Below are 24812 nucleotides of genomic sequence, written 5' to 3' on the forward strand. Positions count from 1 at the left end.
ATGAATGCATTAGCTCACTGCCTTACTAGTTAGAAAACCAGTGACAACCAAACACAACAGTATTGTAATACTGAAGAGCAAACCAACCCACTGCTTGATCAGGAGATGTCAAGGACAATGATGGTGCAGGTTACCAAAAGCTAAACTATCTTAGATGGATAAAGTAAGTTCTATACATCAGTCTAGTTCTTTGTTTTGAGCCACTCAGCAACATACGTGCATATCCAACAAGGATTTCTAAACGGCAGTAAGAAAGGCAGCTTTTGTCCTCACCAACAGCAGACCTGTAAACTACATCTCGAGGATTAAATTGATAGAGATGCAATTTGCCTAGCAACCATTCATCATGAAAAGGTAACTAATTCACCAGCAATCAATTCCAAGTCTGTACCTGAGTCGTAAATAGATAAGACTCTGCCATGTCTTCTAACATCCGATTTAGACTCCAAGAAAACAACTACTTCAAAAGATTAAGTTTACAAAGATTCAACCCCTGGGGGAGAGGTGGTTACGCTTAAACAAATGCACAAAATAACTATCTCTGATACCTGATGGACAAAACTGAATAGCTAAAACTACCATCAGGTACATCTCCATATGAATGCATTCATTGTCTTTAAATAAGTTTCTCCTGTTGAGAAACGGATTCTCAGGTCTTGTTTTGCCCCTAATATTTTCTCACCTTGAGCAAGTTTTTCCCAATTACAAACCTTACAAGACTCAAGCTAATATTATGAGAATCAAGCAACACCAAGGGTCCAATTTTTTCCTTCACCTTCTCAAGGGGATCACTTCATACTTCTCATGTGAATGCAGGATTGGGCTTGAGTTTCCCTTTAGAGAGAACACAGGGTCCCTTTTTCTTTACACATTCTGAAGTGTGACTCACAGAAATAAGCAGGATGGATAAAAACAGACTGCTAAAGAAAATTAAATCAGCTATGTTAACTTCAGCAGCACTATGTCTCCTCAACCTAAGAGATTATGGGAAGTCATGGTTTCATACAATTGTATCCCTGCAGAGACCAAGTTTGAGGATTTCCATTCCCCTTACATGATACTTGTAGAACAGTGTAGATCCACTTAGGATTAGTTCTATACATAGCCTTTTGTCTCCTGGGAAAAATTCTTTGGGGAAATCACTGCAACATGCAAAATACTGATTACACAAATCAGTCAAGAAAACAGAAACATATTTTGTTAAAGTGAACAAATTGTAATTAACATTATAAAGCTGTATGAACTGATCACCCGTAGAGAGAAAAAACCACCTAGGATATCAAATAGGAAGGAAGGAGACTTGTTTTATGATAGAAGCAAGATGAAGTTGTACCTGCATTAATATGGCCTACAAGAGATTTTTATTTGCTATTTCTCCAGCTTGTCATATCTTAGACATCAAAGTGCACTTTGTTTTACACACTACATAGCTGAGAAATCTTCAATTAGTGATTTTTAACAGTTCAGTCTCACTAACGAGTCAGATAAGACAACATCTGGGGGACCGTTTTTCCCTCCCAATTTAAATATGATTCATGGACCCTTAAGGAACAAATGGGTAATAAACTAAAAAACTCTAAATACAACATGTGATTACTGTGCATCTACTTTTTTGCACAATTCTATACTAAGGCTACCTGAGATATAAAAACTATTGTGTCCAAAAAAATAAAAAAATATAAGTTTCTTGATCTCTAATTAAAGTTCCCAACTGAGATAGTTTCCTATCTCATCAACCCTATTCGTAATAGTACTTGCCTTCACCCTCAAATTGCTCCGGATAAATTAGAGATCCAATAAATCAATGCAAAGAAAAAGCACCAATCCAGCTAAAACTGTAAGAAAAGCCTGGCCTATCAATTCTGTCTTCCTAATTGAACTCCAGTTAGAACAATCCCTGGAAAGTGAACTTGGATTAAAAAAAGAACCCTGAAACACTTTAATATTTACCAAAATGATGCCCCACAAATGATACTCATCCCTTCTGGCATTCCAGCTCTTTGCTAAGATAAAACTGTTCCAAACACCTTTGGTCAAAAATTCACAAAATAGTTTACCATGAACACAGACTGTCCTTCCCACCCTCCCACTCTCTCTCTCTCTATGTATATAATACTGATTATATATATGTCCTTTGTTTCTAGTATCATACATTTTAGGTATTTTATCTTCAATTGATAATATTACTTTCAATTTCAAACCTACAAAAAGGTTCCTGGTTTGAGCTGGAGATGAGATCTCTGTCCTTCAGAAAGAAGGAATACATAAGTTGTAGAAGCAAAGGGATTCAAGAAAGATAAATATAATTTAAAATGTAATACTACACCACCCAAATTCATAAAGTCAGAGGGTGGGATGGAAGGAAACTTTGCATTGAAACAACAAAATTCACCTGGATTTTCTTTTAAGCTTGGATTTTGTTTTTGAACACAGAAACTAATCCTTTTGAGAATCTATGGATATAAGTAATATATCCATGGAAAAATAAATAAAGCTTTAAAGTTTCAGGAACGGCAAGGTTAAGTTTGCCTGCTCTAGTTGGGTTTCTCCAACAGAGCTTGGCTACCACACAAAGCCAAAGCCAGTGGAATGTACCACGACTTTAGCAGAGTTCATCTCTAACAACTATCAGGATTTCCTATAACTACCATGTGAGCTGCTTTTTTTTTTTTTTTTTTTTTTTTTTTTTACAAGCACATTCTCTCCTTTCAGGCTGGATGATTAAGGTAGCTGAAGTATGAAAAATGGTGAAGACAGCCTTAATGGACACGGATGCAGCACAGTTCCAAAAACCCACTCCTACCTTGCCCCCTTTTCTTTCCGGCTTACTGCATCAGACGCCACCAAAAAGGGGGATTCTCTTTTCCTTTCTGTGCATTTTACTACTCAAAACACATCAACATATCACTTAAAAAAAAAAAGATAAGAGTCCTAAATCTCCTTACCCGGCTGCAGGGGTGAGAAGAAGAAGGATGAAGGGTAGGAAAAATAGAAAATTAAAATAAACTGATGGGATGTGGAGATCTTACTTCCCATTCTATTCTTCCCTTTTCTTACAAGATTAGGTCGGCTGAAGTCTGGGTTGCGTTAGAAAAAGCACACACACACCTTGCGACCTGGAAGGGAGGTGAGGTTCACTCCGCAGCGCTCTGTGGGGCTCCGGGCTCCGCCCAGCCCGCCTGGGACAGCTCAGCCCTCCTTGCCCCTGCCCCGGGAGGATGGACGAAGAGGGGGTTCTAGTGGTCTGGGGAGGGGAAGGGGGAGGGGGAGGCGGCTGCTCCGGGTGCTAGGCTCTCGGAGCTCAGCACTCGGCAGTGCGCCGACACCCCCTCCCCCCGCCAGCTGCAGCTAGCTCCCCTCCGCCGCCGGAAACCAGCCCCGCCTCCTCAACTCCAAGCCGGCCCTAGGCCATCCGCCTCTCGCCTGCACAACCAATGGCGAGCCAGAGAGCCAGAAGAGCGACTCGCTAAGCAGCCAACTGGGGAGGTCCATAGGGAGGTCAGCTGCCGGGGATAGGCCAGATACTTGAGGCCCCAGTCCCCGCCCCGGAGCGGCTCCTCTTTGTTAGCTGTGCACCCGTCTCTCTCGGCCCCCATCCCGCAGCTGGACCAGGTGATGCCGCGCCCCTTCTCGCCGCTTCCTTGCCCACTTTCTGCCTGGGTATTTGGTGTGACCCCCATCTGGTTGGTACCTCCCAGAGTGCCTCAGACTTCCACAGCAATTGCCAAGGGAGCACTGACAGCAAAAAAGATGCTCTCCAGGCCTCTCTTTGCCTCACCCTTCTTTTTTTTTTGCAGACTTAACTGCACCCCTCATAACCGTGGACAGATTTAGGTTTGCACATTAGATCCGCTACACACATCTATTCTCCTGGTCGGAAAGTCCTGCTTCCCGTGACGCAGAAATTAAGGGAAGGGGGGCGTACTGAAAAGGTATGTATCTACAAGTTAAAAGGGTGAGGGAGGGGGAAATACACGAAATCATTTGCAAGAACAGGAAGACCAAACACATGCACACACAGTTGGCTCCAATCTGGTTCAGATACAAGACATCTACATCCAATTAAACACGAGACAGCCACTCGCTTAGCAGGTTTCAGCACAATTAGGAAGCAAATACTTAAATCTTATTCAAATCTAATATTAGAAAGAACTCTTATTAACTGGCAGACCGCTGCATAACTGGCAGGTGGTGTCAACACTTCAGTCACCAATGCCAATTTTGGGGGCATAATATTGCTGGGATGGAATATGCTAAAAATTGTAGGATATTTTCTTAGTAGTAATGATGGAGCAGTACATGGAGTTCATTTAAGAAAACCAAATAAAATGTGGATTGGGGAAGGCAACCTGTTACCTAGTTTGTCATTTGTATCCACAGAGTTTTCGCAAGTGTTAAGATGTTAATCTACAATTCACTCTATATCTAGGCTTAGTTCCTAAGTCCTACTATAATAAAGAAATAACAATTTTTTAAAAAAGCACTTTAAATTTAAGAAGCCCCTTCTTATATGGAGCGCAAAGCATTTCATATATATAAGCTCAGTCTTCCTGAACAATGGAATAGGAGCTGTATATGACATGTCCATTTTAAAGCCAGCTCATTTTTCAAACTAGAATTAAAGGACTCTGACTTAAAAAGATTTATACAGGAAGTTTACGAATGTCTCAGAGGCTAGTTTTTATTAGACTTCATATGAAAAGAACAAAATGTGAAAATTTTTCATTAATTTAGATTATGTCTATAAACACCTACCAGATCAGCTAGCAGAAAAGTACAACCCCTCCCTATCTTCCCCTGACCTAAAACAAGCTCTCAAGAGCACAAAAGCAGTTGTAACTCTCCTCTACATCATTTAGCAATTCCCTGACATTTTCTATATTAAAAATAACTAGACAGCACTTCAAGAAGCAACTATGTAAAATAGCTGACCTAAAAGGTATCCCTAATATCCAAGGGAAACTTCTGTGTCGATACCTTCTTTCAGACTCTAACCTGTAGATAAAGGCCTTTTTTTTTTTTCTATTTAAGGATTATATAGAAACTAAAAATTAAATCCTTCCATGATCACTCATGAATTAATTTGCCAAAGGATCCAAAAAACATACCAGTCTCACCATTATTATCACAAATGTGCTTCACAACTAGATAATTCAGACAAAACATAATATTTTCTTCTAGAATATAAACAAAGCCAAATTCATCTTGCCAAAAGTGTATAGTCCAAGATACCACAGAGGTATAACAACTGTTTAATAAAAGATCACAGGGGTTGGAAAAAACTCAAGTGTCCATCCACAGATGTATAAACAAAATATGGTATGTGCATGCAGCAGAATATTATTCAGCCATAAAAGGGAATAAAGTTCTGATATATGCTACAACACGGATGAAACTTGAAAACATTATGCTAAGTACGAAGCCAGACATGAAAAGACAAGAACTTTATGATTCTACTTATATGAAACCCAGAATAAGCAAATTCATAGAATTAGTGAGTCAATTACACGTTACCAGGGGTTGGGGGGAGAGGGAAGAGGGAGTTACTGCTAAATGGGTAAGAATTTCTATTTAGGGCAATGAAAAAGTTTAGCTGATATATGGTGGTGATGGTAGCACAACATTGTAACTGTAATTAACCCCACTAAATTGTACACTTAAAAATGGTTAAGATGACAAATTTTAGGTTTTGTATGTTACCACACACACACACACAAAGAGGGGAACCCTCAAAACATTTCCTCCTAAAAGGAGGAGTTCAAGTCTAGTTTTTTTTATTACCACTACCATAACAAAAACCCTTATATTGCTACATCTCTGGGGGTAATTATAATTTTTTGCTAGTCTCCCTCATTACACACATCAGTGCTTTAATCGAGCTGTTCTTCACCTTAAGAACGACAGAAACAGTTCAATTTATTGCACATTTACCTGATGCAAGACCCTGTGCCAAGAACTTTGTATTATTTTCCCATCATAATAAACCTTTGAAATAGATATTCTCTCCATTTTTACTTATGAAGAAACATATCCAGAGAGGTTGAACAATCTGCCCTCGGTCACACAACTAGGAAATGGAAAAGTCAATATTAGAACTTGAATATTCCTGGCTCCAAGGCCAATACTCCTATCCATTTTGCTATATGATGGCTCTCTACTGCCTCCAGCCAAGTTCCCACTCTCTGGCTGTAATATATTCTATAATCTGGCACTACCCTATATTACCAAATTTACTCTATACCTTTCCTCAGCATATTTGCCCCATACTAGTTAGTCTGGCCTGCTTGCTCAATGTCTCTGAATCATTAATTTCTACTTTCATGCCTTGACTTATGCTTTTATAACAACCATCCCATTTACATCCTACCCATTCTTCAAGGCCCAGCTCAAACTCCACTGCATTATGGAGCCTTCTTTGATGCTGTTAGCAATTATTCCTTTTATGAATCACTACCACAGAATTCAGTACTTAATTGTTCTGTTCTTTAATATATGGATTGTCCTCCTAATTACAATGTAAGCTCAAAATTTGCATTACATATGTCTTTGAATCTTCTCCCTTTCTAATAATGCACTGTAAGGCATACACAGTTATGGTGCCTCAGTATTTAAACCAATAAACTACAGCAAAAGAATGGTCCAAGGGGGCACTTAAATGACTAAAGTTCTCCTAACAGCCACCAAAGCTAAAACCATTAATAGCTTTCTTCATTAATTTCCAAGATAAAACAAATAGTCAAGTTCTCACTCTGCCACTACCAACAAAGTACTTATCCACTCTGTTTCACAAGGGTCAAGGAAAAATTGACAGGAGGGGCTTCAAGAGGGCTAGTAATGTTGTTTCTTGATCTGGGAACTAGTTACATAGATGCATATCTATATTCATTTTGGGAAAATTCACTGAGCTCTATACTTGTGTGCATTTTTCCATGTTTTTATATGCCGATAAAAAGTTTCAAAATATGGCAAGTTTCAGATATTATAAAATGATTATACCTTTTTTTAAGCACATATGAATATTATATGTCTTACATCTCTGTAGGTCCGAGAAAATATCTGGAAGTATACATTCCAATCTGTTAACAGTGGTTACCTCTGAGAGTAAGATTAGAGAGGAGTGAAGTTGGAATTAAAAAAAAAAATTTATATTTGTTTTATTTGATCATTACAAAAATAAAAAAGGTAGTAATTTTATAATTTTAATAATTTTTAATTAGAAAAGTTGTAGGTTTACAAAAAAATAACGCATAAAATACAGAGTTCCCATATACCACCTATCATTAACACCTTGCACTAGTGTAGTACATTTATTACAATTCATGAAAGAACATTTTTATAACTGTACTATTAACTATAGTCCACTCTTTATAATAGGGTTCATGTGTGGTACAGTCCTATATGTTTTTTTAATTTTTATTCTAGTACAATATATAACCTAAAATTTCCCCTTTTAACCACATTTAAATATCTAATTCAGTTAATTACATTCACAATGTTGCACGACCATCATCACCATCCATTATGAAAACTTTACGATAAACCCAATTAGCTAAGTGGAAGAATTACAGATTATTTTTTTCTTTTTTAGTTTCTAAACTTTTTACGTTGATCATGTCTCTCTTTTATAATCAGAAAAAGATATTAAAACATAAACTCATCAGCTCTCAGAAATAGGAGAAAATTATTAATGGGCTGGGCTGAAAACTAGTTCAGGTAACATCCATCTAGCTAATCATTACACCTCAATATTTCTCAATAATTGTTTTGCACATTTCCCAAATGACATTTATAAAAGCAAAATTTAAAAAAAAAGAACAAGTGGCTTTGATAATTTATTCCCATCAAAATTAAGTGTAACATTTTCAAAGAACTGAGTAATAAAAGTTACAATGATCTAACCTAAATAGAAACACAAACACTCTGAGAAGGCATTTTCCCATAAAGACCTGCTAGGAGACATTTTACAGAATTCAAAAATCCATAAGACCTTGCCGCATCAAGATGATGGCTTCAGGTGCTTTGAGGCTCTATCATTCACTCCCCAGAAATGCTGAACAACCAACAAAAACTGGCAGAAAAATATTTCTCAAAGCTCCAGAAAACACTTACAGGGCTGCAGTAACAGGGTGAGGGCTGAATCAAGGAAAAGGCCACTTAAAAGTCCTAGAATCTCGTGGCACCCTGGCATGCCCCTCCCCCAACCCTTTACATGCTTGACAGAGTCAGCTGACACTCCCAGTGCAGATCCCTGATTCTGGTTCCAGAGAGAGCGGAGTAACCTTCATGCATGTACTGGAAACATGTATGTCTGGCCCAATCTGCTGGGGTACTTGTCTCAGAAACTGTCCTGCATGTAGAAAGCAGTTCACAGGGCTCTCCAACAGAGCACTGTGAGAAAGTAGTGAAGTTGTCTTGCCGAGGGCAAGATTGTTGTCCACAGGGCAAAGAGTGCAGTGCCAGGGATTGTTTTCCTAGGGAAGAAGGGACAATGAGACTGTAATGGGGGAGTGCCTAAAACAAGATGCATCCCCTGAGACAATCAAGGAGGTCCCTATGCTTTCTCTATAGCCTGGAGCTATTCTCTAAACACATTGTATGGATAAGCCCTGAAAGAGAGCACCTGCACAAATCAGTCTGCAAAAACTGGGAATGATGGGGTTTTTTCTTCTTTTTTTGTTTTTGATACCTCCTGGCATTTGGAGATAACTCTATCATGAGACTAGCTGATACAAACTTTAGGAACAGATGCCTCAGGGTCTAAATTCCATCAACAATACATTAAAATATCAAAATGTCAACAAAAGGTTACAAAACATACAAAAAAAAAAAAAAGATGCAATGGCCCAGAAAGAGGATTAAAGCATTAGCATGAAAGACTTTTTAAAAAATGGTCCTGAATTTGCTCAAAAAGCTAATGGAAAAAACATGGACAAAGTACTAAAGGAAATCAGGAAAATGAGAGATGAACACACAGATATCAACAGAGATGAAAAAGAAGCAAATAGAGCTGAAGACCACAGTAACATTAAAAATTTGCTGGAGAGATTCAACAACAGATTGGAGGTGGCAGAGCACCTGAGGATAAAGCAATTGATATCATTCAGTCTAAAGAGCTGAAAGAAGAAGGAAGAAAAGTGAACAAAGCCTAGGAACATATGACACCATCAAGCATACAAACATATGCTGTGAGAGTCCCAGAAGGAGAAGAAAGAGAGAAAGGGGCAGACAGAATATTAAAAGTAACGGCTGAAAACTTCCAAATTTAGCAAAAGACATAAATATCCACATCCAATATACGTGACACACTACAAACTGGATAAACCCAAATAGGCAAATACTGCAGCATATTATAATCAAACTATCAAATGCCAAAGATAAAGGCAGAATTCTGAAAGCCTCAAGAGACAAGCAATGTATCACAAACAAGAGAGCCTCAATAAAATTAAGTGCTAATTTCTTATCAGAAATGATGGAGGCAAGAAGGCAATAGGAAAATGTATCTAAAATGCTGAAAGCAAAAAATGGCCAACCAAGAATTCTATATCAGGCAAAACTGTCTTTCAAAAGAGAAGGACATGAGTTTTTTGTTTGTTGTTTATTTTGAACAGTGTGAATCGATGGTTTTTTTTTTCTTTTCCCATTTAAGGCTACTGCATGCATCCAACATTCTGCATTTATTGTAATTTTTAAAAAACAGATAACACCTTTTATAGTTGGGTGAACTGATTTTTGTCCTGCATCTGTCCAGTTTATTTGCTTTTTAAACATTAGCTTGTGGTAGTAATTTATGTAGAATAAAAGCATTAAAAAGAAGCAAATCAAAAAAAAAAAGAGAGAAGGACGGATTAAAACATTCCTAGATAATCAAAAGACGAAGGAATTGATCACTAGACTGGCTAGATGCTAAAGAGAGTTCTGCAGGTTGAAAGGAATAGACAGTAGACAACAGATTGAAGCTGCATAAAGAAATAAAAATCTCCAGTGAGGGTAATGACATAGGTAAACATAAATCCCAATACTACTGTATTTTTCATTGTAAATCTGCTTTTTACTTCCTACAGGATCTAAAAAGCAAATGTGTAAAATGTATTGACGTTCCCGGAGCCTACCCATGCCAAAGAAAAAGAAAAATGTAATGACGAATCAGTGCATCTGGACTCATAATGTTAAAAATTCTATTTGTGACCAGAACTACACAAAGGTAGGGGGACAGAAGGGTATAGGAACACAGTTTATGTATACTCTTGAAGTTAAACTGGCAGAGCAAATGACCGTTAAAGATTTGGAAGGTTAAATTTAAGCTCCATGGTAAATACAAAGAAAATAGGGGGGAATACGCAAGCTCACAGAGACAAATTAAGAGTACAGGTTGCCAGGGGCAGAGATGCAGGAAGTTAATACATAATGGGTATAGGGTTTCTGTTTAGGGAAATGGGAAAATTTTAGTAATGAAAAGTGGTGACGGTACCGTAACAGTGTAAATATGAGTAATCCCACACAACGGTATGTTTAGGAGTGACTGAGATGGTAAAGTTTATGTTATATATATGTTCCCATGACTAAAAAAAATAAAGAGCACTAAAGAAACAATGATGATTCAATGCAATGCATGATCCTGTATGGGATCTGTTCTAGTTTGCAAAAACTACAGGAACTCAATATACCAGAAACAAAATGGCTTTTAAAAAGGAATTTATTAAGTTGCAAGTTTACAGTTCTAAGGCTATGAAAATGTCCAAATTAAGGCATCAAGAAAAAGATACCTTAACTCCAAAGAAAGGGCCAATGAAGCTCCAGGTTTCTCTCTCAGCTGGGAGGGTACATGATGACATTTGCTAGCTTTCTCTCCAGGCTTCTCCAATGGCTTCCAGGGGTGTTTTCTTTCTTCATCTCCAAACGTTGCTGGCTGTATGGGATCTGTAGCTTTTTCCAAAATGGTTCCCTCTTAAAAGGAATGGGTGGAGACACATCTCTGTGGAAAACATCTCGTCAAAGGTTACCACCCACAACTGGGTGGGTCTTATCTCCATGGAAACAATAAAAAAAGATTCCACCCAGCAATACTGAATGAGGATTAAAGGACATAGCGTTTCTGGGGTATATAATAGCTTCAAACTAGCAAAGGATCTAACAAGGGAGTACAAAAGGCTCTGAGGGATGTTGTTGGAACATATGAAAAACCGGAAAACAGAATGTAAGTTTTATATCAACGTTAAATTTCTTAAACTTGATAACTGTACTTAAGGTGGTTACATAAGTGAATATCCTTGTTCTTTGGAAATGGACATGGCAGTATTAAGTGTTCAAGGAGCATGATGTATATAACCTACACTCAAATGTTCAGAAAATGAATTGATAGACAGGTAGAAAGAAACAAAAAATGTTGACAAAATGTTAAATTTGGTGGATCTAGGTATCTGGTAGGGTAGGGGTATATTGAAGTTCTCTGAATGGGATTTGTGTTATTTTTGTAATACTGTTGGTTTCAGAGTGTTTCAAAATAAAAAATTAAAAACAAAACAAAAACCTTAACACATAGCAGAGATTATCATTCACCATACTTATAGAGTACAGAAGGACTGAAAAAGGTAGTATGCATGATAGCATAATAACAACAAAAAAAGCAATTCCTTGAACTATTATTTCAATACAGCAACATATTCCTGGACATTTTTAAAAAACGTGCTGCACTTTCTCTTTCAGACACTAGAGGGAAGTGTAAAATTCATTCACTGTATCTCTGGGATTGCATTTCATTCGTTCATTCACTCATATCAACAAATATTTATTGCATGCCTCTATGCCAAGAACTCTATTAGACTCCAAAGGTAAAGAAATAAATTAGATAAAGTTTCCATCTTTAAGGTGCTTAATCTAGTGAGGTTGATATACCTGTAAAAAAAGAAAAACTACAATAGAGAATACAGAATTGTACAGAACCAAACCCCAGCCTTTTGGGAGGCTGCAGGTTTAGGGCAAGGGTTGAGGAGGGACAAGAGGAGAAATCTATTTAGGGAAGAGAGGAATAGTATGTGTCCATATCATAAATCACACTGACAAACCAGCCTATCCAAACTGGCTTATTCTCCTATTAACAATCCTTCTCACCTTAATCTAAATGGAAATAACCTATACCTAGATGGTATCTTTAAACTGTTATCTATGGAAAATAGAGGCATTCTGGTGTAAAATATAACCAGATACAACCATTTAATATATGCTAAAATATCCCACTGGCTAAGTTTCAATATCAACTGTACACAGTTTTAACAGCAAGAGGTAACAGACATAACTGGAGTTACAATTGCTCAAGTGATAACAAAAAATTTTCATTTGAAATGAGGGTAAATTATACTAGACTCCACTGAAAAGCATTTGTTGAAGGTAAGGCAATAAGTAAGTTTCCTAACTATGCTGTGCCTTATACAAATTAAGTTTCCCAAATTAGGACATAGAGTACTCTGACAATTAGCCTTCACTGATGCATCTGATAAAACCTCTGTAAAGAGATATCTTGGTTGGCAAATCATTTCCACCCCTAAGTAATTCAAGCTCCCATAGGAAAGATTAGGACTTTAACTGATAAATCAAAATTTAACATTCAAAGTCATCTTAAGGGCAATGGAAACACTTCTGTTGTATATTTTTACCTAATCATCCAAATGACTGCGGCATCTCTTGCTATGGGTTTGATATATTTGGTGAGGAGCAAAGGGGAATTGGAGAGAAGGGACAGATTGTTAACTTCTCATACTGATGGGGAGCACACAGCAGAAAAAGGAAAAGCCAATATGCTGAAAAAGTTTCATACACATATACACAAAATGAAAGCAAGCTCATGAATCAAGCATGATTTGGCATCTTTAAAAGCAGAGCCAATTCTTTTCTAGTACCAAAGCCAATAGCTTCTCCTGTAGATAAAATGACACAGTTCCTGAAAAAGTCCCGGACGCTGTTTCCCCACAACCCTATAATCTGTCAGAAGACAGAAAACAAAAAGAAGGCTGTGCTAGCCAAAAAAAGCAAATTATAACCAACACAGAGCCAACACTTTACTTCAGACAGAAGGAGATTTTCTGTGCATCTTTGTTCGGAAGGAGAGTGGCAAAAGATGCTTACAATTGCTCAAATAACCGAGGCAAAAATTTAAACAATTTAACCAAACTCCACCTTGGATTAGCATTTATTGCAACAGCTTGCTTTCTCACTTACTATTCATAGTCTTAATATTTGCAGCATTTATGAAAAAGAGTTAAGGGCGGCAATAAACAAAGAACTTTTTAAGTCAAAGAAAAGACAAAGAACCTAAAGGGCAAAGATGCAAAGGACAGTAACTAGCAATCACAGAAGAAATACATATGGTCAAAAAACACACATATTCCATATTATGAGATAGCAGTGGAGAGTTCCTTCTCCACACAATCCTAAAGACATTTTGACTTGATAGTACTGCTGTCAACTTCCAAAGACAGAAGCTCTGTGAAATATCTACTCTGGGAAGGACACTATTAAAAATAGAAAAGATATAAGTAAACCAAAATCAAATCCAAAGGAACTAAAGAATATAAGATGAACCATTAAATATAAACATAAAAGGACTAAGATAGATGACGGAAGCAAATAAAAGAAGTTCATAATACAATCACAGGGGTAAAACATCCCCCCAAAATATACTTTCTCAACTGTCTCTACTGTGGACGCTGGCCCAGTCAGGCACCCTTTTTCCAGAAACCAAATGCAAAAGAAAAGCAAATTATGCCTGGGCACAGCAAAAGCAAGTACAGTCTTCCCATCAATGAGGAAAAGAAACATAAGCCTTTTACTTGTCCTTGACACAATGAAGTAATGGGTTATGGGAGAACTCAATTCCAGAAAGATTCAATTCCTTTTTTTAAAAAAATTTATTTATTAAAAAAATAAAGAAACAAAATAAAACAACATACATAATCAGTAGTTCACAATATAATCACTTAGTTGCATATTCATCATTTCTTAGAACATTTGCAATTCCAACCTATGTAAAGCTAAGAACTTACATGTCACTTTGTTCTAAAATTAGCAATACACAGGTCATTACTGAAAACAATATACAGATCCCAACTGAGCAATCAGCAGGGTACAGTTCTGAGCACATCAGCAGACTATCACTTAACTATTTCAGTTTTCCCTTATCAATAAGTTTTAAACATCAAAAAAACAAATCCCAATTTTCCTCTTTGTTAGTCCTGTTTTAGAGGCTGAGAAAAATTTAGCTCATCAAATTCAAATTTCAAGCATTTTGTAAGTACATTATAAGTAATAATGTCACCAATTCTATATTTAGTTAGACTCAGGTATAGAACAAGGAGTACTAGTTTTACCTGAAATGATACGAGGTCCCTTCGTAGCCTAATTGCAACCACTACTTAACCCTTCATTAAAGTGACTGTATGGTGTTGCCTACAATGAATTAAAATGCTTTTTCAATATTTTTTGTGAGTGAGTCTGTTGATTGCTATGATGTTTTAAATATAGACAATACATCACCCACACTAGCATCATTTCCTTAACATTCAGCATTGTAGCTGCCATAGGGTAAGATTCATACCTTCATTTGAACCCAAAGCCGATATGGTAAAAACTCTTATGATACAAATCCTCTAAAGAGGATTTACTACAGTAAATCTTTTGGAAATACCTTTCTTCTATTTTAAAAAAATTCATTGTAGTAAAATATATATAACATAAATGTGCCACCCACACTGCACAATCAAACTGCTGAATGCCAAAGATAAAGGCAGAATTCTGAAAGCTGCAAGAGACAAGCAATATGTCACACAGAAGGGAGCCTCAATAGAATTCAATGCTGATTTCTCATCAGAAACCATGCAGGCAGGCAGGCAGTGGAAAAGCATATTTAAAGTGCTGAAAGCAAAAAAATGGCCAACCAAGAATTCTATATCCAACAAAACTGTCTTTCAAAAAAGTGGGAGGGATTAGTCATTTCCAGATTAACAAAAGCTGAAGTTCATCACCACTAGAGCGGCCCTATGAGAGGTGCTGAAGAGTCTGCTGCAGGTTGAAAGGAATTGGAGACACAACCTTTCAAAGCAGCATGAAGAAATAAAGATCTCTGATGAGAGTAAAGGCATGTGTAAACAAAAATGCCAGTACAATTGTATTTTTGGTTTGTAACTGTATTTTTTACTTCCTAAAGGATCTCAAAGGCAAATGCATAAAATGTAATGAGAAATAAGCTGTTTTGGACTCATAACATAAATATGTAACATGACAAGAATGGAAAATTTTCTATTTTAACCATGTTTAAGCATACAGTTCAGTGGCATTAATTACTATTCACAGTGTTGTGCAACCATCACTATTATCCATTTCCAAAATTTTTTCATTATCCCATTAAGGAATAATGCTCCACTCTCTTGCCCCCTCAGCACCTGGTAATCTATAGTCTTTCTTTCTCTATGAATTTACCTACTCCATATATTTCAAATAAGTGTAATTATACAATATGACACACAATATTTATCCTTTTGTGTCTGGCTTATTTCATTTATATTTTCAAGATTCATCCATGTTGTAGCATGTTATCAGACTCCATTCCTTTTTACGGCTGGGTAATATTCCATTGTATGTATCTAGCACATTTTGTTGATCTATTGTCTGCTGATAGACTGACAGCATACTTGTGAAAACTTGGGTTGTTTCCAGCTTTGGTTACTGTAAATAATGCTGCAATGGACACTGGCGTGTACAAGCATCTGTTTGAGTCCCCATTTTCAATTCTTTTGGGTATATACCTAGGAGTGGAATTGCTAGGTCTAACATTAATTCTATGTTTAACTTTTTGAGGAACCGTCAGTCTTCCACAATAGGTACACCATTTTACATTCCCACTAGCGATGCACAAGTGTTCCAATTACTCCACATTCTCACCATCAGAAATATCCTTTTAAATAAAAAGTTGTTTCAAAGCACATAAAGAAATTAAAATCTCCAGTAAAGATACTGTGTGGGTAATTATAAATACCAGTATGATTGTATTTTTTATTTGTAACTCACTTTTTACTTCCTATAGGAGGTAAAAAGCAAATGCATAAAATGTAATAATAAATCAATGGTTTGGGATTCATAGGGTATAAATATGTAATTTGTGACAAGAGTTACATAAAGGTGGGGGGCAGAGGGGTTTAGGAATAGTTTGGGTATGCTATTGAAGTTAAGCTGGCATCAAAGCAAGTGAAACTGTTACAGATTTAGGATATTAAATTTAAACTCCTTGGTAACCACAAAAAAATGTCAGGGAATATACAAACTCATAAAGACTGAGAGTACAGGTTACCAGAGATGAGACTGGGGGGCAAAGCAATGAGAATTAATGCAAAATGTATGGTTTCTGTTTTGGGTAAAGGAAAAGTTCCAGAAATGGATGGTAAAAGTATTGCAAAACTGTGAATGTGATTAATCCCACTAGACAGTAAGTTTGAGATGAGAAGATTTATGGTGTATATATATTTCCAAGATAAAAAAAAAGAGAAATTAAAGAGATAATAACAATTAAATACAATACATGATACCGAACGGGATCTAAGAATGGAGGAGAAAAAGCGCAAAAGGACATTTTGAGGGGGAAAAAAAAAAAAGACATTATGAGGACATAAGAAACAATCAGAAGACAGAATGTAAGTTTTGTATAAATGTTAAATTTCTTAAACTTGATAACTGTACTTAAGGTGATTAAATAAGTAAATATCCTTGTTTATAGAAAATGTGCACTGAAATATCATACGTTTCAGGAGTAAGATACATGTAGCCTGTTCTCAAATGTTACTTCACGTGACTTCATGTGGATGGAGGGATGGAGGGATGGATGGGAGGGAGAGAGAAAGACACAGATAGACAGGCATGGCCAAAGGTGGCAAAATGTTAAAAATTAGTGGATATGGGTATCTAAGGGGATGTGGGTATACTGGACTTCTCTGTATCGGGTTTAGTATTACTTTTGCAACTTTCCTCTAAGTTTGAAATTATTTCAAAATAAAAAGTTAATAAAACAAAAACAAAAAACCTCAACAGGTCACTTTTTTTTTTAAAGCTGTTTGATTATGATTCTGTAATTGTTACATTCCAGAAATTAAGGAAACAATATCTCTTCCCAAATCTGGGCTATTTTTTCCTCAAATAGTATTTATAAAAATATATCACCTTTCCAAAAGGAACTCAAAGGCCTATAACAGGCAGCATTTTGCTAATTTTCACAACATCCCAATAAAGAACTATTATTTAGCATTTACATCACACTTTAACTTGCAAAAGTATTTTACAATTATTTTCATTAATAGTCATGCCTCGCAACTACCCACTGAGCTAAACTGGTCCTGTTATCCTCATTTTACAGCTGAGAAAACTGATACATAGTAAGGCCAAAATCAAGCAAAGTCAAGCCAGTCTGCTTCTCCAAGGTCAGGGACCTAACCCTTAAAAGTCTCATTCACTCACCAGTCTATCTGTACTACCCATAATCCTAGCTAAAGAAGTTTAGAGAACAGGAATCCACCTAAAAGGGTGGTCCAAAAACATTAAGAGATTTTAACACTTCAATAAAAATATGTAATCTTATTAGAATACAAATATGTTAGTATTCAGTAACAATGATAAAGTTTTCAAAGAAACTGACTTACAAAACCTCAGTCATCATGAAAAAAGGAAAAAATTGTAAATTGCTTCTTCCTCTCATTTTCCTTTCAATCCATTACAATCAGACTTCTATCTCCACCACTCCAATGAATGGTTTTAGTCAAAGTCACCAATAATTGTTAGGTTATCAAATATCATGGCTACTTCACCGTTCTTAACTGACCTCTCAACAGCATTCAACATAGTTGACCATCCCCTTCTTGATACATTCTCTTTACTTTGATTTCATGGTATCACTCTCCTTGTTTTCCTCTTAGGTCACTGACTGCTTCTCTCTCAGATCTCTTTTCTCTAGTCATAGACCATCCAGAAATAAGGTCAGCAAGTGAATTCCATAACTTCAAATTCCATGTATATGTTGATGATTTCCAAGTCTATAATTCCAGCCTGGACTTTTACTACAAAGTCTAGGTCCATCCACCCAACTGCCTCTGACTTCTCAATTTGATTGCCTACCAAGCATCTCAAATTTGACATGACACTACAGAATTCTTGATAAATATGCTCTGTCGTTGTCATACAGCACCACTTTTACCCACCTAGTTAGTCAAGCTAAAAATTTAGAAATTATTCATAATTCCTCTCTTTCCTTCAATCCTCCAGCTGCTGCCAAACCCTGAGCATGCCCTATCAAGTTCATTTCCAAAAGATATCCCAAATCTGTCCACTTTTCTACATGTCTTCTACCATCACCTCAGGCCAAGTCACAATCAAACCTCATCTAAAGAGCTTAGTAACTGGTCTCCTTGCCTCCATTCTTGACCCCACTACAGTTCATTTCTAAACAGCAACAAGAATATTCTTTTTTAACCACAAATCAACTCACATGATACCCCTGCTTAAAAACCATTCAAAAGAAGCAACTTACCCTTTCAAGCCTCAACATCATCTGCCCTCTGCCTTCCTCATTTTGCCTTGCACCACTGTCCCTTCCCTCACCGTGTTCAAAACACACTGACCTAATTTTTGTTTCTCTAAAACACCAAGGACATTCCTCCTTAGGAATTCTGCACTAGCTATTTCCTCTGCCTGGAATGCTTGATCAAGCTGTCTCCTCCCTATCTTTCAGATTCATCTTAAATGCTATACCCTTAGAGTTATTCCTTGTTCTCCTAATCTAAAGTAGCTTCCATTTATTCTTCATTACATTACTCTATTTTAATTCTTTACATAGCACTTATCACTTGATTTGTTTTTGCTATCTGTTTACCATCATTAGAATATAAGTTCCCTAAGAGTAGAGACTAGGTCTCTCTTGTTTACCAACATTTTGCTAGAGCCCTATGCATACTAGAAACTCAATATTTGGAAGGCTTTGTTGTTAGGTGCCAAGATTAAAAAAGGTTAAAAAGACATAACCCCTACCCACAAAAAGCTCCCAGTTGAGGAAACAGAATAGCATTTAAATAATAAACACACATAAAGGAAAAATAATAAATATAATACTAGCAGTTTAATAAAATATCAAGGCATCCCTACAGCAAGAGTGATTAATTCCACCTTGGGCACTGGGAAGACTTCACAGAAGAAATGAGCTATTACCTAATGCCTAAAGATTAATTAGGAGAGTCACCAGATTATTAGCTATGTGTCTATTTGTTTTGGTGGAAGTGTCTTTGGAAGGGGAGAAAACAGCTTGAACAAAAGGAGAAAGGAAGATGGAAATCAAAGCATCTTTAAAATATCTGTACATAATGAAGGATTTTAAAACAAAATAGTATAATTAGTCTTGTAATTTAGGAAGATCACTTTTTTTTTATTATAAAGCCAGTTTATTTCTGCAGAGAGGAGATGTCTTATGTTTATACACAGGGAAGAAACAAGGGAAACTCAGCCATCCAACCCCTTGTTCCCCTCCAGAAATGAGCCCCTCATTCCTGAGCAGCATCATGCAATACTTTGGTGTTTTTACTGGGGACCAAAGATGTTGGGATCATGAAAGGTCAGACTGGTCACCAGCTGCTCAAAGTCATCCAGACTCCAAGGTGGGGATGACAGGTTTTCAGGGCCAAGAGATGACCTGATCTCAGGACACGAATGACTGAAAGTGAGCAAGAGATCAGTCTGGTACTGGGGCAGCCGCAGCAATGCCTGATGCAGTGTCATATCCTTTGCTATCTGCTGATTTTCCTTAGCCACCTACTGCTTGCCAGAGAGGACCCAGGCTTCTTGACAGCAGTTCCTCAGGGCTAGGTTCTCCACAGGGAGGCGCTGTACAGCTTCCACTTGTACTGCCCTGGTTCCCTGCACCCCACCAACGTCCTCAAAATGGTACCGTGCAGCTGCTTCTCCCTGCACGTGAGCCTGAAGCTCCAGAAGTTCTACGATCAGGCTCTGATCTGTTTCGCGATGGCAGAAAACTTCTTGATTGTCCGGGACCAGTCGGAGGTCGCTTACATCAATGGCCCCGAGGGGAAGCATGGTGGAAAAGGCACCTCTGAACAGCGGATGGTCATGTGTGGGCTCCATGAGCCTGAGAGTGGACATTAGAGGGGTGTGGGCGGTACCACCTGGAGTCACATGACATTACATTCCGGGTTTCACAGCTACCACCGCCATCTCGGTTCTTTGGCTCCCCAGGAAGATCACTTTTAAAGCAGTGTGGTGGATAGATTGGAGGAATGACAAGACTTAAAACATACAGTCCAGCTTGAGGCTACTGCAACTGTCCAAGTGAGAAAATGGTCTATTCAAAGACCTTGGCAATATGGTTGGAAAGGAAAAGGAAGACTCAGAAGACCTTCAAGAGTAAATTCAGACCTGGGAATCAATCAAATATGTGTGATACAGGAGAAGGAAGAATAAAGATCAAATCCAAAGTTTCTGATTTAGGCAACTGTGTGGCTATTGATGCCATTCAATATGACGGAATTCAGAAGGTTTAGATTTTGTGGGGAAGAAGAGTTCAGTTTTGATCTTCTGTGGTGCTTATGGGATGTCCAGGTGGCTTTTGGAAATACAAGCCTGCATCCCAGGAGAGATACAGCTGAGTTAGATAATCACCTAAGAAGAATAAAGTAAATAATAAAAAGAAGGCTGAGAATAGGATCCTAGAGAACACCAATATTTAGGGGACTAGATAGAAGAAAAGAAGACTATGAGACTATGAAAGATACAAGAAGGAATAGCGGGTTAAAAGAAAAAGAAGTATGGACAAAATCACAATTAAAAGCAGCAAAGAATGTTCATAGCTGTATTATTCACAATCGCCAAAAATAGAAACAATCCAAATGCCCATCAACAGACAAGTGAATTAACAAAATGTGGTATATAATTTGGAGATGCTGAGCTCTTTGTGTATAACCTGGTCATTCCTGGAATTTCGGATATTTATATTACACCTGAGCTAGAGTTCTGCAGCTATGAAAGTCAACATTACCCCACTGTGCTGGTTTGAAAGGATGTATGTCCCCTAGAAAAGCCATGTTTTAATCTAAATCCCATTTCATAAAGGCAGAATAATCCCTGTTCAATACTGTATGTTTGAAACTGTAATCAGATCATCTCCCTGGAGATGTGATTTAATCAAGAGTGGTTGTTAAGCTGGATTAGGTGACAACATGTCTCCACCCATTTGGGTGGGTCTTGATTCATTTCTGAAGTCCTATAAAAGAGGAAACATTTTGGAGAATGAGAGATTCAGAGAGAGCAGAGAAGAATGACACAGCCACGAGAAGCAGAGAGTCCATCAGCCAATGCTTTGGAGATGAAGAAGGAAAACGGCTCCCAGGGAGCTTCATGAAACAGGAGCATGACACCATGCTCACCATGTGCCCTTCCAGTCAAGAGAGAAATTGTGACTGTGTTCACCATGTGCCTTCTCACCTGAGAGCAAAAACCCCTGAACTTCACTGGCATTCTTGAACCGAGGTATCTTTTCCTGGATGCCTTCAATTGGACATTTCTATAGACTTGTTTTAATTGGGACATTTTCTCGGCCTTAGAACTGTAAACTAGCATTTGATTAAATTCCCCTTTTTAAAAGCCATTCCATTTCTGGTATACTGCATTCTGGCAGCTAGCAAACTAGAACAACATGCAATGGAATATTATGCAGCAGTAAGACGAAATGACGTCCCAAAGCACATGGCAAGACGGACAAGCCTTGAGGACATAAAGCTGAGTGAAATAAGCCAGACACAAAAGAATAGATACTATATGACTCCACTTTTATGACCATGGTAAAGGTAAAATTGGAGGCTTATAATACAGAATATAGGGGTCTTAGAGATATACATAGAAGCTAGAGATGGGTGAACGATTAGCTAATGAGGCTGAACTCAAATGTAAGGGAATAGATAGAAGCAAAGGCGGTTCTCTAGTGGGTCTGTAAGTAATATTACCATATTGAAGGTGAACATGATTGAAAGGGGTTTTACAGACCCATGTGTCTCACTGATTAATAATAAAAATATAAGTAAGTTCTTGCAAGAACTACGTAAAAGGTATGATTCATATACAAAGAGTATTGGGTACAAGGGGAAAACTGCTATTGCATGCTATGGGCTACATTTAACAGTGAATATCAGCAGGACCACAGCAACACCAGGGGTAAATTAAGGGGGGAGGGACAAGAGTTAAGGGGAGGTTTAGATCTCCTGTTTGGTAAGGGTGTGTTTATTGGTTATCCTTCTCTTGGGAACAATGAAATTACCTAAAATTGAGAGTGTTGACAGACTGTGGACACTGGTCATTATACATGATGCCTAATGAATGCAGGTGGCTGAAGGACACACTGACTGAATAGATTGGCTATTGATGGTATACACTTATGATTGAATATTGTGTGACTAAAAAAGGGAACAAAGTTGTGAGGCATGCAATAATGTGCATGAACCTGTGGGACATTTGGTAAGGCAAAATAAGCCAGAAATGCAAGAACAATTATTATATGGTCTCCTTTAGAAAATGCTTGTAAGAAAACAGGGGCCTAGATTGTAAACTCTTATAGCAGACACATTTAGTCCAGAGTGGTAATTATTTCTGGAATTTGAGAGGCTGTTTTATATATGTATAACCTGGTCTTACAGATAAGAACAGAGCCAATCAGGTCAGGATAAAGGTAATTCAGAACGCAGAGGTAAGGAAGATATTGTCTCTATTTTAGAACTGCACCTACTCTTTGAGACCAAAGGAAGAAAGGTTTATTTGGTCTGGAAATTAAATTTTCTATAGCACAGAATCTAACTCAACCTGTCTGTACAGCTCATTTGAACAGTCAAAACTTAGAGAGCCCAGATAAGAATGAGGGCCTTTAATCCTGTTTAGCTTAATGTAATGTCTGGATACAACCTAGAATATTAAGCAGATAATGAAAAAGTATTGGCTGGGCAGTGTGACAATGGCTCAGTGGCAGAAGTCCTGCCAGCCATGCCAGAGACCCTGATTCGATTCCAGGTGCCTGCCCATGAAAAAAAAAAAAAAAAGTACTGGCAAAGTTCCTTGACGGATGGGAGAAAAATTATGGAACTATTAAACTTTATCCCCAGGGAAACCCCTGATACTGTGTCAAACATTAGAGACACCCAAATCAATAAGCCAAGCCCTTGATCTTGAGGCTTACTCTTGTGAGGCTTATGTATATAGAGAGAAGCTTAGCCTACCTATAGGTATACCTATGAGTTACTTCTGGAGGACCTCTTCAATTGCTCAGATGTGGCCTCTTTCTCTAAGCCCAACTCTGCAAGTGAAATCACTGCTCTCACCCCTACGTGGGACATGACATCCAGGGATAAAAGTCTCCCTGGCGGCATGGGAAATGACTCCCAGGGATGAGTCCAGCCCTGGCACCATGGGATCAACAATGCCATCCTGACCAAAAGGGGGAAAAGAAGTGTAACTAATGAAATATCAGTGGCTGAGAAAGTTCAAATAGAGTCGAGAGGCTACTCTGGAGGTCACTCTTATGCAAGCTTCACTTAGACACTGCTACCTATCATAACTTGCCAACCCCCAACCAAAACCGTTCCAGCCAATCCTAAAGAACACACAGGGCATATCTACAAAGGTTCCATGCACTAGGTAACTTTCCAGAAACCTACAACCTCCAGATGAGTCCCAGGACCAGATAAGTCCTGAAACCTAGCAGAGCATCAGCTAGTTCCATCTCTCTACCCATATTACTGACAGTCCCTTCCAACCTGAAAAAGTTAGAATGGCCATAGCCCAAATACCCCTAAAGAGTGGGATAGAAAGATCAAAGGTGATGGTGAAGTTACACAGAGAAGGTAAAGTTTAACAAAGGAATAAGACTGCTGAATCATTAAATTGATATTTCTTTTAGTCTCCAGTATCTTAGAACAGCTAGAAGTAAAAACTTAAAATCGTGGAATTGTAATCCATACCAAACTCTGAAATCTGTTCTATAACTAATTCTTGCGCTGTGCTTTGAAATTTATTGCTTTTTTGTATATGTTATTTTTCACAAAAAAGAATAAATAGTTTAATGTGATGATTAAAAAAACAATTTATTCCTTCTAGCCTCCTATGTTCTGGAGCAGCAAGAAGGAAAAATCTGAGATGATGGTATGGTAGCCCATGGGCTACAACTACTTATTGAACAGTGCTTGGAAAACTATTGCTTTTTTCTTTCTTTGCTTTGTATATATGTTATATAATAAAAAAAAAAGAAGCAAAGAGACAATAAGCTGAGAACTAAGAAGTATCTACTATACTTTTAGAAAGAAAAAGAGATAGTAGAGATGGAAAGACTGAAAATTCAGATAAAAGAGGAGTAAGTGAAGAAACAAGGTCATAGAGGGATTAATGCTCTAGAAAAGACCAACACAAATACGGATACAATAGATCTACAGGTGTGGAAGAAAGAAGTAAAGATAATTTCCACTTGATAACCTTTGAGAGAAAAGTGGGGAGAGAATAAATGAAAGGATTAGTTGATTAACAATTTACCAAGAACAAGTAAATAAGTAAGTGAGGTGTTGAGTTTAACAAGACACCCAACAATCTCTTTCTACAGGGAAATGATCTTACTTCAAAGTATCTAAAATAGAAGTCCTGCTCCTGACTTAGAAATCTGAGATCTGGTGGAAAAGTAGAATAGTTCCAGAAAATAAGACCAGAGTAAAGAGACACTGGCAAGCAGTTCAAATCTCTTCTTAGGA

At 37.6% G+C, this 24812-nt stretch overlaps 1 protein-coding gene, 1 long non-coding RNA gene and 1 pseudogene across 5 annotated transcripts in view; 1 reads left to right on the forward strand and 2 right to left on the reverse strand.

Annotated features, from left to right (window-relative positions):
- The window catches only part of FAM222B (family with sequence similarity 222 member B), an 86907-nt gene that overhangs the window by 50969 nt on the left and 11126 nt on the right, over window positions 1-24812 (reverse strand). The window contains exon 1 of one of the 4 annotated variants that reach the window (XM_077165320.1): window positions 10764-16616. The exons of 2 other annotated variants lie outside the window; for them this stretch is intronic. The gene's annotated coding sequence lies outside the window, so the exon portion shown is untranslated. Of the gene's footprint in view, window positions 1-3108; window positions 3266-10763; window positions 16617-24812 lie in introns of those variants that run through there. One more of the 4 variants, XM_077165318.1, reaches the window with a different exon arrangement.
- On the forward strand, window positions 3547-10360 carry LOC143687921 (uncharacterized). The gene is made up of 3 exons (XR_013177734.1): window positions 3547-3612; window positions 3798-3932; window positions 10062-10360. It is a non-coding gene; the product is annotated as an uncharacterized LOC143687921 (long non-coding RNA).
- On the reverse strand, window positions 16633-24356 carry LOC143687917 (ran guanine nucleotide release factor pseudogene; annotated as a pseudogene).

This window comes from Tamandua tetradactyla, chromosome 6 (assembly GCF_023851605.1).
Source record: "Tamandua tetradactyla isolate mTamTet1 chromosome 6, mTamTet1.pri, whole genome shotgun sequence".
NCBI classification, from domain to species: Eukaryota; Metazoa; Chordata; class Mammalia; order Pilosa; family Myrmecophagidae; genus Tamandua; species Tamandua tetradactyla.